The following is a 14,011-nucleotide window of genomic DNA, read 5'->3' on the forward strand; positions in this document are numbered from 1 at the left end:
TGTTTCTTTTTTCAGAGCACTTCATTTCCTGCCATTGTGTCTGTTGTCCCCGCCCCCTGTCGATTGCTTACACCCCCCCCCGGTTACTTCCACCTGTGTCTGTGTATTCAATCCCCGTGTTTCCCTCGTAATCAGTTTCCCAGTCAGCATTTTCCTCCTGTTAGCTCTAAGTTTTAGTTTTTTTGTCCTTTGCCTTTCCGTGTAACGAACCTGCAAGTCTGAAGATCATTATCTGGGTCTTTCATCGAGTGAAGTCTGCATCTGAGTCTCCACCTGCTCCAAGTGTAACAGTCAGTATCTTCTGATGATTGCATTTAATATAATTTGGTGTTTTAAGGTCAGAAAAGGCAAATGTGCAGCACACATCTTGTAAATATATCTACAAAGCTCTGTCAGTGGAACAAAACAAATTAAGTGTTATTGTTATTGTAGAGAATACATAGAGCTAATTTATTCTGGGAAATTCAAAGCACAGTGTGATGCCGTACGTTCACAGTGTGGATGATCTGGATTTGACCTTCTGGCCTCAACAGGCTGCTGAGACACTTCCTGACGGCCACGGACGTTCAAACTAGAACGGCAAAGCAGAATGCATTACAAAAGCAGAATCTCCACTTAATCTGTTCTCTGAACATTTTATCATCTATTAAAAAAAAAAAAGACAAGGCACAGAAGTACGTGCGTGATGATTCATTCAGCACCACTGACGAGTGAGTGGCCTGATTAGATACTTCACAACCAATCTCTCCAAAAAAGACTGGTTTTAAGTGATAGACAGAAAGATGTGATTCTCATTGGTATTCACCGCTGCTTGGCCTTTTCCCATTTGACTCTACGTTTCTCAGAGTGCACCCCATTAAAAATGCTTGACTTTGTTTCATTTCTAATCCTTACCCCTGCGCGGCATTTTTATTAATTGGTTTTGCTGCTGTCAGAAATCTCACTCGAGGAAATTTGTCTTCTTATAGATTTAATGTGGCTCCACGTGGTATATTTTATTCTATAGTCCTTGAAACCTACTTAATAGAGAGGAAAATATATGCTGCATGTATTTATGCCAGTTGCTGGATAAACCATAAATAATCCATAATCCTGATTGGAAATGTATATATGGGAGTAGGAGGAAATGCCAAATTACATTAATGGTGTATTTTGGCAGATGCTCCCATCGACTCGCGCTCCACTTCAGAATACATGGTTACATTTCATTGACACAATCAAATCAAATGATGATTGACATTTGCCAGCGCTTAGACTGTAGATGAATATTGACGATGCAGCTCTACTTTCTCCCATCGTGTAAAAAAATATTCCAGACACGGACACTGCCATCTTGTGCTTCTGATGAAATTCGGAGCAGTGACCGTACAGTGGCGCCGCCGTATCAAGGTCCTTCTAAAGCACGAGCTTGACCAAAGGTGAGTCGGTCTCAGCTGTCAGTCATGATGTTTCACCTTGTTTTCATAACATCAAATAACTAACGACAACCAAACTTATCAGAAAACTTTACAGTTGAACATCAGTGTGGTAAGCACTATCTAATATGAAAGAAAACATCTTTGATCATGTATTTAACTTGTACTTTGTCTATTTAGTTTGCTCCACTTCCCATCCACTAACATGGAGGAGGCTGGGTTTATAACCTATACGGCCACCAGGGGGCAATCAAGATGATTTGGCTTCACTTTTCGGGAGCTGTCATCTCGTCCATCTTTTTATACAGTCTATGGTATGAACCTTTTCTCTACAGTATATTTCCATTTAGAAGAACAACACTTTCCTGGCATAAAAATGCAAAAGAAAATACTACGTGTCATTTTGTGGAGAATAATCTTTATTTCAAGAAATGTAAGAAAATGCAGCTCAAAGTGCTTTTTACAGAATATAGATAAAAATCAATGTCGCAACGTAATTCAAATGAGAAGAGAACAGATATTAAAAAAAGGAGAAGACATCAAATTAAATTTAAGAATGTGCATAAAAACTGAAAATAAAGGATGTTATAAAAAGAATAAAAGAGCGCAGGCAAGTGAAAGATCCAATTCAAGGCTGAAGCAGAGAGAAATGTCAAACTCAAACATCCTTGTATTTAAAGATCCAGGTCATACAGTTGTTTTTCATTTATTTGTGCCTCTGTTGACTCCTGAGGGAAATATGACAGAACACCAAAAACACACAGGTCCAGTGATACAGGATGAACCTGCATGAACAAGCCACACTCGTCACCCTGTGACAACGACAAATAGTTAGCGATGCTCATAGCAAGAATTATACACAACTCTAAAGCTACTACCAGCAATTTATTAAAGCTGGGTTATCGTTCCACTGATGATTTTCATTTAATGGCAGCTACGGCATCAATACAACCTTTAAATAAATAAAAAATACTTTTCAGTATCTTGAGATAATCTAGGCTGTGACTTTGTCTCTTCTCTTCGCAATGTCATTTACCATCTATAATTTAAATGTGGAATCATTTTCTTGTCAATGCAAGTTTTACCTTGTCTCTGTTCTCCTGTTATTTGCAGAGATGTGAGGTGGAAAATGTGCTTTTCTGATCATATTTCTGTTCGACCTTGAACAATCAGCTCTCTCCAAAATAACAGTCCCTCAAAACATGGTGAACACACTCACACACACTCAGACAGGGTTGAAAACAGTATTCATCTTCTGCACAGAGGAGAAAGCAAAATGGAAAAAGGAAAAAAAGATAAATGGCACAACAAAAGACGAGAGTTAGTCACTTTCCACCTGATAAAACATTGAGTCACTCCTGGTTTTGTGTTGAGCTGAAAAGTTGTGCTCTGAAGACAAACATCACTTAAAGAACTCTAAAAAGACACAGCCCTTCTTGTTCAGTCACATCATTTCCTTTAACTCTGTACAAACTGGAGCCATGTTTTTCAGCTTTGTAAAAAGATATTAACAAACTCTTGTTTCATAAACTCTCCACCACTTCACTTTAATTCCCTTTCACTTTTGTCTCAAAGCTAAAGTTTCCAGCTCACACACACACACACACAACTGCAGCAGCTGCACAGGTTTTCTTACCACATGCTGCCCCTGCCAACAGGGGGCGCAGTCAGTTCAGCTTGTGATTGCTGTGTGTTGATAAAGCACCAGTTCAAGGTAGTGTTAGTAACCAACAACTGGGATAATAATGTATATACATGCAAATGTTGCTCTTTGATAGATGGTGAGAGAGAAATAGATGAAAAGAGATAGAAATAGATTGATAGATGGAGGAAATATTGCATGTATGTATGAGGACCTGTCTCCAGTGATGAAGACCTTGAGATTATCACCCGACTCTTCAGCTCCAGGAACCGTCAGCACCTATTTAAACTCCTTATTTTTGGTTTTCTGGTTTGTGTCGCTCTCCACCAGCAGCAGGTGTTTCAGCTAAACGCTTAAATAAGTCTCCTGTACCAAGCGGCAGCAGCAGGACACAGCCACTAGCTGCTGAATACAGCGGAGCATTTAGCAGCTTTAGAAGACCCTGGTATTTCCCTCAGGAGTCAGTGGGGAGAGAGCAGAGCTGAAGGAGTGAATATGTTGGACTTGTATTGATTATTGGGCACAAACATGACTCCTAATCAATGCTAATGTCGCCATGGACCTTAATGGCATCTGCTCGCTAACACGCTTGTTGAGTTGCCCTCTAGTGGCATCTTGCACAGCATAGGATTTTTTTTTTTTGGCTCACACATTAATACTAACAACTTGTGGAGGAAGCCTCTCTGCTTCAACCAGACAAAACCCCCATGCATGTGAGGTTCATGAAGAAAAGAGTCTCCCAGTTTGATGTGGAGCCACTTGACTGGGCCGCACAGAGCCCTGACCCTCAACCCCATCCATCATGTTTGAGACAGGATGAAACGCCCACTGGGACGCGAACCCTCATCACCTCTCAACGTCCGTGGCTGACCCCATTAATGCTCCTTTGTTTTGAATGGAAGCAAATCCCAGAAGAGTGGAGGAGGATGTAAAAGTGTGTGTGTCCATGCTGTGTATGAACTAATATTGATGCTACAAATGAACAAATGTGGTCTGACCATATAAAACATTTTTTATGTAGACTCCAGGTCCGGAAAGTGAAGCAAATGCAGGAGTACCTGAAACCTGTATTCTGTCAAATGGCCAGCAGAGGGGGACTCCACTAGACTCCACATTTCTATAGAAGTCTAGGAATGACGAACTTCTTACTTGATTTATTTCTAAACACTTTCAAACTGGGTTTAGCATGAGCCTGACGTTCTTTTGGTAAATTACAGTCCCATTCACAGTAAAATGGACGATAAAGCTTGGTATGTGTATGCATATGATTGACAGCTATACTGTCCAGTGGGTGCAGGTGTAGGTGGACGTGCAGTGTGCTCGCACTCTGTCAGGCTCCACCCCCACTTCTCCAAATATGGTTATTTGTGGTCTCACAATGTCAAACTCGAGGCTTCAAAACAACAAACTAATGGGTGACGTCATGTTGGGTTGACACAGGCCTGACACACCTTGATGAATAACATATAAAATCCTAAAGAAGGAAATCCAACCTACTAAATGCAGCCAGATAATTTGTATCCTGATGTAACTGGTGCCATAAACATCTGTATGTGTTGAGACATCTGTTTAGTGATTCACGTTAAAACCTCAAAGTTTTTGAAGCTCTCCCGATATGTTTTTTTTTCATTTGCATGCCCGCAGATTCCAGCAAAGTGAATAAAACTCTCTCATATACATCTATCCTTCCTATATCCTTCACATTGGCTTCTCATAAAGATCATAAAAATCACTCTCTCCAGATTGGGGTTGCTTCCTCAAGAGGATTTTAAGTATGTCAGGCTGCTGTGGTGAAGAGGGAGCTCAGCTGTAACTCATCAACTTTACCGATTAATCTACAAATGTCAGGAGCTCTGAAATAATGAGATTGTGGGTATAAATGGCTGGAGTGAGGGGTTTGGACACGTGGAGGGAGCTCAGAGTGGCGGCGCTGCTCCTTCACGTCAAAAGGAGATGTCAAGATTCCCTGGGAGGTTTACCAGGCTCGCCCAATGGAGGAGGAGACCCTGAGGTGCACTCAGAACGTGCTGGAGGGACGACATAAGCCATCTGACCTGGGAACGCCCTGAGATCCCCATGATCTCGGGGCTGATCTGAATTCTCTGTCTCTTTCTTTAACGTTGCGAGATAGGGTGTTTTTTTTTGTATTTTCAATGTTTTCCCAGGGAATAATTAATGTATCTCGATGAAAAGACTCATCAGGGGCATTTACGGAACTGATGTGTGTGTGCGTGTGTGTGTCTGTGTGTGTGTGTGTGTAATTTGGTTAACTGTTGGACGATAGTGTCCTCAAACTGCAATTTGTCTTTTACTGTCTACTTCTCCAAATGTGTTTTATTGACTGGATCTTTGTACTTTTGTCAAACACTTCATGAAAGATGCTCTTTACTTAACTTTTCACTTCTTCTCCTCAGTGATTGACAAACAGTCGATGTCAAAGTAAGTGGTGCGACATATAAAATGCACCGAAACGTCAAGTATAAACAACTTACTTGCAGCAAAAGAGTAATAAATGTAAAAGACCTGATTTAACATAATGCACCGAAGATACATCAGGGTTATTTATCTTTCATAAAGTATCTGTCGCTGGCCCCTTTGCAGCACTTCCTCTTGTCTTTATCATATGAAAATATTTGTTCTCTTGAAAAGACGGAAATAAACGGACATCAATCAAAATGACATGCGCTCTTTGCTTTGAGTCAATGATTTACAGAGGAACAGTCGGTAGTGTCTGCCTGAAAATAAAAATAAGATGCGTGCGCAGATGTAAACAGCATATAGGGTTTTGTTCCCTCAATAAAACTGGGCTGATTGTACGAGGAGAGCGCTGCACAGTTTCCTGCAGAGCGCTGCAGCCGCTGCAGCGGCTCCTATATCACCTTGACCTCGACATCAGAGCTTGTGTCATTTCTTATTTTTTAAAGGCTCAACAATCTCAGAAACGTTTGTCCGTGTAACTGTCCTTTTATTGTGTGTGTGCGGTCGGTAACCACGGCAATAAAGGAAACATTGCTTCACCGACTGAATGGTATCACTGGTGTCACACCAGGGGCCTTTTTTTATGAGCTAATTTACCTTAACTTAACCTAGATTTAGAACATATGAACATCCAGACAGAGAAAAGACAAGGAAACAAATCAGAATAACAATGAATTGCCTGTAAATCAACAATAAATATGAAATAATTGACATAATGTAAATGTCTTTATTCATTCAGAAATCATTGAGAGTCCCTCGGCCGCAGTATTGATCTGTTGTGTTACGTTTGTAAAAGAGGGACCGACCCCCTGCTGAGGGCTGTGATTGTAGCTGCATGCATCCAGTTACTGCTACGAGCAGGATATGTGACAACAAGGGAAAGGACCTTGTGAAGGAGAGGAGCGACAGCTGACCACAGGGAACAGACAGGGGTTAGGAGACATCCGCCTAAAGCTACAACGAAATGTCCTCTGTTCTAACATCTAAAAGATATGTTGTTCAATATGTTCCTTAAATACAGTGTGAGACTGTGACTCGATCCAGACCCGGCACAGTTTGTTCAGAAGTCAGTATCTCAGGAAATGTTTCTCCCACAACAGTTTCTGAAACGTTCTGATTAATGGTGCTGATATTTACACTTTGCTCTTGTTTCAGCTGTGTCTTCAGTGTATATTATCATGTTGTTATTGCGTTTTACAACTTGTTTTGGTTGCTCACTTTAATCAGCGCTGGGCCGATAAGATTGACTTTGAACTGACTGATAATTAGAGACAATAAATGAATAATAATAATCAACGTGTATCTGCAAAGCTGTAACATTTTACGTCCATTTCTTCCAGCTGCTCCGTCCGGTGAGTGATCCCCCTCCTCTGGCTCCTTCACACCTCAACAGATGAACATGTGATGAACGGATTTATTACATAAAACTGTGATTTGATGAAGAAACTGTAGAAATGAGCCATGGCCCTGATTATCCTATTATATAATATTAGACCAAGACTGTTCCTGCACATAAAGGTCATAAAAACAAATGCAGTCTGTGAATCGGTCGACTGTGGAGATTCCTCTGAGCAGCATGTCTAATCAATGCAGTGAGATAATCAGTGACTTCACTCAGATAAAGAACTGTCTGATTGTTTTGTGCAAGGCAAACACTGGCACTGCTCTGCATTAATTCCCGGACAGATAACAAGTACACTTTTCCTGTCCAGTTTGGATATTGGATATTATATTTTCCATGTATTTAAAAGTGATGGAGCACTGCTTCCCATTCCCGGATATTTGGCAAATAGAAAACCTTTAAACCCCTTTTAATGCAAGTCTGATTAAATTAAATGATCCGTTTTTCTACTTTTATTTCATGTTCATCATCTCCTACTCTTCAGATTTGTCTCTTGGGAGATCACTGAACATACAACAATTAATTTGTACATTTATTTATAACTATATGAAGGCAGCATACAGTCCTGGAGTAACTTTATATCTTATTTATATATTTCATAGATCATATTTCACAGCGTTTTTAAGAAGAAGGTACAATCAGACCTCTACTGATGTCGTCTCTACTCACATGTGTTTCTATGGCGATAAAACGGCGCATCAAAGTGATGGGAACAGACACAACACGAACACTATCTAGTCTGCAATGCAAATAACCCTACGCTGATTTATTGGTGAGAATTAAATCAGTAAATCCAACACCCTCTGTAAATCTCCACTTTATGACTTCGTAGTAAAGGCACTGTTCCGCTCCCAAGTCCCATAAATGGTGTGAAAAATGAAAGCGTGAGTGTGAAGAGTGTGAGACCTATGATCAGCGATGAAATCCTCCGTAACACAAGACTTTTAAAGTAATGTATCGATAGAATAAGTTTTGTTGACACCCATGCAGGCAGCCACCAAGAGATAGAACTTGTATTGTGTCTCACGGTGGCTGAGAGCTCAACACACTGCAAATTAGGAAAACTCAATGTGACGACACGTGTTCTGCAAAAGGTCACAACTCGAGCAAACTGAGAAAACAGGATGAAGTTGTTTTCTTAACTTTCACATGTTGTTCTTCTATTTGCATGTGTTTTCTTAATTTGAGCTCTTTCGGCCACCGTAGTATCTACTCGTCGGATAAAATATAATCTGGTTTACACAATTAGAATTGAATGCTGACAAGGCCGTGTTTCTTCTTCTGTTCGTTTTGCAGCTCCTGCTCACTTCCACTGATTTCAAACATTCGGGGACATGGCTGCTCTCGTTTTTCTTTCATCAACTCCTCCATACTTTTTGAAATATTTAGCTTTTAATGCAATTCTTAGATTTCATTGGTGTCTATGGGAGGCTTCTAGAGTGGCAACATCATGCAAGGGCCTGGTGATGTCATCACATGTGTTTGCCGTGTGACATCATCATGTATATTCTGCTTGATTCAGCAAAGCGTCTCAGCAACTCTGCCTTTTCTGGTCTAGTTTATATTGCACCTCCATTTATGACAGTAATAAACTCTGGAAAATGTCCCATTCATTTACAAAAAGACAAATAGATAAAATACTAGACATTTATTGGCTTTTACCCAAAGATCACTGATGAAATGAGTCTTTTCTCATAATCACAGATTCATTTTGTCTTTATTTACTTGACATTTTCCATCTCTTTTCTATAATGAAGCCAAAGGATAAAAATGCACTTTTAGGTGTTCTGCCATGTCACTGTGAAGATGTCTGAGAATCATTATCTCTTTACTGTCTGTGCTGTGACGTAACATGACATCGACAGGGATGATTTGTCCAGTTTACACCTTCAGATACGACCCAGCGTTAGATAAGAAGAGTTCACACTCACCATAACTGTGACACCTGAACCTGATGTACGTACCTGTGGTTTATGTGTCTGCCACTCAGTGGGTTTACTCTTCGAATCGTGTAATAAGTCCTCAGGGAAATTCTGCTTCTCTTAAATGTCAGTTTTCCAGTTAAAATGTTTTTAAAGCGCTTTTTTTTTTTTTATATTGTGTGATTTATGTCATAAGTATAGATGACTCTCATGTACCATAAACAGCTGGTTAGCATAGCTTAGCATAACGACTGGAAACCAGAAGAAACTGTTTTTTCTCTGTCTCGAGGTAACTCAACACTTCCAAAGCTTTCAGGTTTCTTTGTATAATTGTTTTGAAGTTGTTAATTATTTTCTCCGTCAGGTTTCCAAGCTCAGCACCAAGGAAACTGGAACTACTAAAAAAGTTTACAGTCACTTCTACCAGTTTCAATCTTCTCCCTAATCAGTGAGGGCACAGACTTGGCCTTTGTGTGTGACGGTGTGGAAAACATTAATAACCTCACAGCAGAATAGAGTTTATTACTCTTCTTAATGGAAGCAACAGAAAAAAAAAACTTATTTTAAGAACCGAGGTTGATTATATCTGAGGTCAGTTATTTCTCTGCTTCAGTCACTCTCACTCTGATGAGTAACTTTTATCCTCCCGGGAAGTGAGCTGCTCATTTCTGGCTTTGTCACAAGAGATGTGTGATTCAGTCAGGTTTTGTCTTCCTGTATCGTAGCCGCGTGGATCAAATGATGGCCACCAAAAGATTTTATTATCGTTGATAAAATACTCAATCAATCAATAATCAAGTTTTATTTTTATGGCCCATATTCACGTATCACGATTTGCCTCAAGGAAAAAACGACCAAAACAAACCTGCCTTCTATGTGAATTTATCACGTGTGATGGCGTTTCAGTTTTTCCAATTTTCACATGTGATAAAAACTTTTATTTTAACTTCAGCAAGCATCTCTTTGGCCAAATAATGACTATTATGCAGACTATAATAATTTGAATTTTTTTTTGCAAAATCAGCCTCTTATCATGTTACAAATATGGCAAGACTTAAAGGCTACATGTCTAAACATGATCTAGAAAAAAACTAATTATCACTTTCATTTCCATTTAGTTAGAGAATAATTATAATAATAAAAATCTCAAACCTGTGGCAGCTCTAACTCGTATTGAATCTTGCTGCTAGACTTCGTAACGTATTACACCAGTTGTCAGATCTCTGCATTGAATATCTTCACGTACTATCTTCAAAAATACTGTCACATACGTCTCTGACCACACAACGAACCCCCCCAACTACTTCTCGGTTATCAGAGACCAACCAGCTCAGAGTTTGATAATTCAAACAGAACAGTGTGAAGCTGCATTTCACTTATCATGCTCGTCACAGCTGGACTCAACCACCAGAGGATTTCAGATGTGCTGCGAATGTGGATACTTTTAAAATACAGGCTAAAAACTTTTACGTGCATGTTTATGTACTTTTTTGTATTTGTCTATGCTCTTCACTTTTTAAAAATATTTTTATTATGCAAATCACTTTGACTTGCATCTGTGTATGAAATGTGCTCCATACATAAATTAGCCGTGTGGTGGCTTCTGGTGGCACCTTGTCAACAATGATCTACGGCTTAAGATGATAAAAAATTAATCATCAGGCTTTTCAATCCCTTTCTCATTGACATGCCGTTAGGTTATTGCCTCATTTTCCCCCAATTTTGGAAAACGGAGCTCCCACTATCTCTAATCATAAGATGAATGATTTATCCAGGTCGCACACAACTGTACGACTCACAGCTCCACGTGACGACACATTAAGTGTAAAAAACGAAAGTGGTTTTCTCACAGTAGCTGATAACAAATAATGTTTTGACTCTATTTAAACTCTATTTCAATATGAGGCAGACTCACAAAGTTAACGAGTTCAACATATTGACGCATTCAGCAGCTTGAGGGCCAAACATTCCCTCAGGAGCGGGTGGAGACCAAAACCGAGCTAGAGAGTAAATATTAGACCAGAAAAACAGGACAAGTCATGAATCCTCTGTATCTGCTGAACGTGTCGAGTGTTAGAGAACATCTTTAATGAATGTTAATACGCTGGGATTATTCCTTCTTTTGCTGCCTAATGTGAATTAATGATTGTAGGTTTAAAGAGTTTCGATCATGTTTTCCTCGGGTCACAGGTTCAGGTTCAGACGTTAAAAGAGCTTGATGGAGCGTCGCTAAAGAGAAAAACACTGCTTGCTCGCCCACTTGACTGTAAACAGTCTGTGGGGAGAGGAGGTCAGATAAATACTCGTTTTCTATTCACTCCCAGGCTGATGATTTACCTCCCTCTGGCCTGAGTGGTCGTCATTAGTCTTACCTGTCTGAATCACTGCCCTTTCCCATGACTCGGAGCTCGGCACTAAAGCATCATACCTGAGGACTAGAAAAACTACAGACACTAGGAGCAGGGTGCTGTTTGCTGTTTTAAGTTTCTAAGGATTCGTTTTGTTTGCATTTTAGTCCTGTTTTGGATCTATTTATATTTTTCGATTTAAACAGCATCCACTCGTTACCTTAATTATTTTGTTAGTTATTTATCTAACCTCCCTTATAAATAACTTTTATTTTTACTGGCAAATCCCGGATTTATGTTGCTCCCTTTACCTCTCACAGGCCACAGTATACGTTCCACCTCAAGGGAAGAAAAATATCAGAGATTTCGAGAGTAAAGAAGTAATATTATGAGAAAAAGTCATTAATACATGATAATGAAGTCATAGTACTATGAAAATAAAGTTGTAATTTTCAAGAATAAAGTCTAATAAATTGAGCCAGACAAAAAAGTCATCTTATTACAAGAATGGAGTCGGAATTTAACCCCAAAAAGTCATAATATGACCAAATTTCACTCCATCTGAACCAATCTGAGTTTCTATGAAATCCTTTATAATATGTGTCGCCAACAATAACCTCACAGTCGACCACTATCAAACATTTCCTTCTCCACTTAAGAGGCAATTTCCTCCAGGTCTGTGTAATTCATTCTTCAGAATCTTCTAAAACGATCAAAGTCCTGATACTTAATGAAATATTATGGCTAAATTCTCAGAAAATCAAGAAACCGACTCGACACCAATATTAAGTCAATTAGCTTCATGTTTTTGATCACAGGTTGAGGTTTATCAGGAGGTTACTAAAGTGCAGTGAAACATCAGAACTCCCTCTCACGCTTTCACCTTCATGCCCAACATTTCTTCACATCACATCAGGGCGTGAAAATGCAGAGTTTTGAATATTTCAACAACAGTGAAATATTAACATGATTTCCTGGCTGCTGTGCGTCACACTCCATCACCCACACAGTTCCGCCCTGCTCTCATGGCAGCCCGTGGGCCACACCTGATTGGATGGAGCCCTACCTGCCTGGAATGAAGATTATTGATTAACAACAGCAATCTACACTCCTCCCACATGTCTGCATGCACTGTGTGATGCATACAGTGTAATTAATGGTGACTAACGCGGGCTCTACCACTGCAGATTTTATCAATCCATCATGAGAAACTGCTCTTCCTGCGTGGGGTCACCGGGGGCAGCAGCCAACCACGTCACACCCGTGACGTGGGTGAGAGGTCAATAGTTTGCTGATGCAGACGTGACACATGCAGCACACCCAGTATGGATGTGATTAGACTGTGGCCACCCAGGCTCCAGTGTGCATCCTGCATCTGTGAGGCAGACGCTCACATCCTTCATGCTCTGCGTAAAGAATTGAGTTTAATGAGCTCATCACAAACCTCACCCACGTGTCACCGGCTCGTCACGCGCCCGCACTGCTGTGTGTGTGCATGAACGCTCGGTGCCACTCGCAAGCCGAATCGATTGATTTTTCTTTTTTCTTTGAGAGGCGTAGCGATTAGGTCGCTTGTGCCGTTGCTGGAAGGTCACAGGTTTGATTCCTGCATCATGCCAACGAGTCTATCTCAGCTGGAAATGCTGTTGACCTTTTTCGCCGGACCTCTGTCCACAGAAATGATGAATCTTTAGCTCCTAAGGAAATGCAACTGGATGTATTGATGGAGTTTCTAAATCTTGTTATTCAGCTGACAGCACATCTCCCATAACCTTTTACGAATGTTGTTTTACATGCGCAGCGTCTCGTTGGCCTAAGAACCTCCTGCAAAGTAACACATCCTACATATGTTTCCAAAAATTCATTCAGATCTGCTCGGAGCCAGAGGCCGACGAAATAAATTGAACTTAATGTTTTATGCAGCAGACGCAGAGAGTCTTGCAGCAGTAGAAAAATAAATACTGAACATTCCACTTTCGGGCTAATGAGAACACTGAGGCAGGAAACGATAATATTTGCATGTAAATTTAGCACTGTCGCCTCACAGCAAGAAGGTTCCAGGTTCAAATCCCAGCTTTCTGCATGGAGTCTCCATGTTCTCCCCACCTGTGCCTGGGTTTTCTCTGGCTTCTCCCACAGTGAACCCCGCCTCTCACCTAATATCAAGTGGGATTGCCTGCCGCTCCTCCGGGAACCCAGGATAAGCTGTGTAGATAATGAATGGATGGATGGCCTTGTTAGGTGCAAACGGGTGCGTCCACATCCTCTTAAGATGATAAGAAAGGCAAAGATATGACAGGAGAGTATTTGACATTTAATTGTGGTGATGCCGGTTGCAGCTTTTCTTTTTGAAACCGTAAAAGTGACCTGCAGTAAGTGAGTCACTGCGAGTTAAGACCGGCTGCAGGACCCTGAAGCTGTGGCACCGCTGTCCAAATCACACCAAATTCAACGCTGCCCTTCTTTGGGCCCTCACTTCTTCTAAATATGATTTTGAAGCAGGTCTGGCAGATCTTTTCAAACATATAAAACAAAGTTTAAATAATGTGCAGAGGTATGAAACCGTGCTTTCTAACAATGGGCTGGTGCGGGTGCAGCAGTGGAGCTCATGGTAACTCTTTCACTGTCCAGCGGTGGGATGAATCCTGCGGAACAGAGCAGGACATGTGTGCCGGGGATCCACTAAAACAATCAGGCAGGTGCTGAGGTCAAAGTAGATTTATGAATTCCTCTTTACAACCCCCGTCGCTACTCATTAACCCATGAGAACGACAGCTCCGGTCACATGACTCTGTGGGGCCGCG

The sequence above is a fragment of the Hippoglossus stenolepis genome, chromosome 3 (assembly GCF_022539355.2).
Source record: "Hippoglossus stenolepis isolate QCI-W04-F060 chromosome 3, HSTE1.2, whole genome shotgun sequence".
Classification (NCBI taxonomy): Eukaryota; Metazoa; Chordata; class Actinopteri; order Pleuronectiformes; family Pleuronectidae; genus Hippoglossus; species Hippoglossus stenolepis.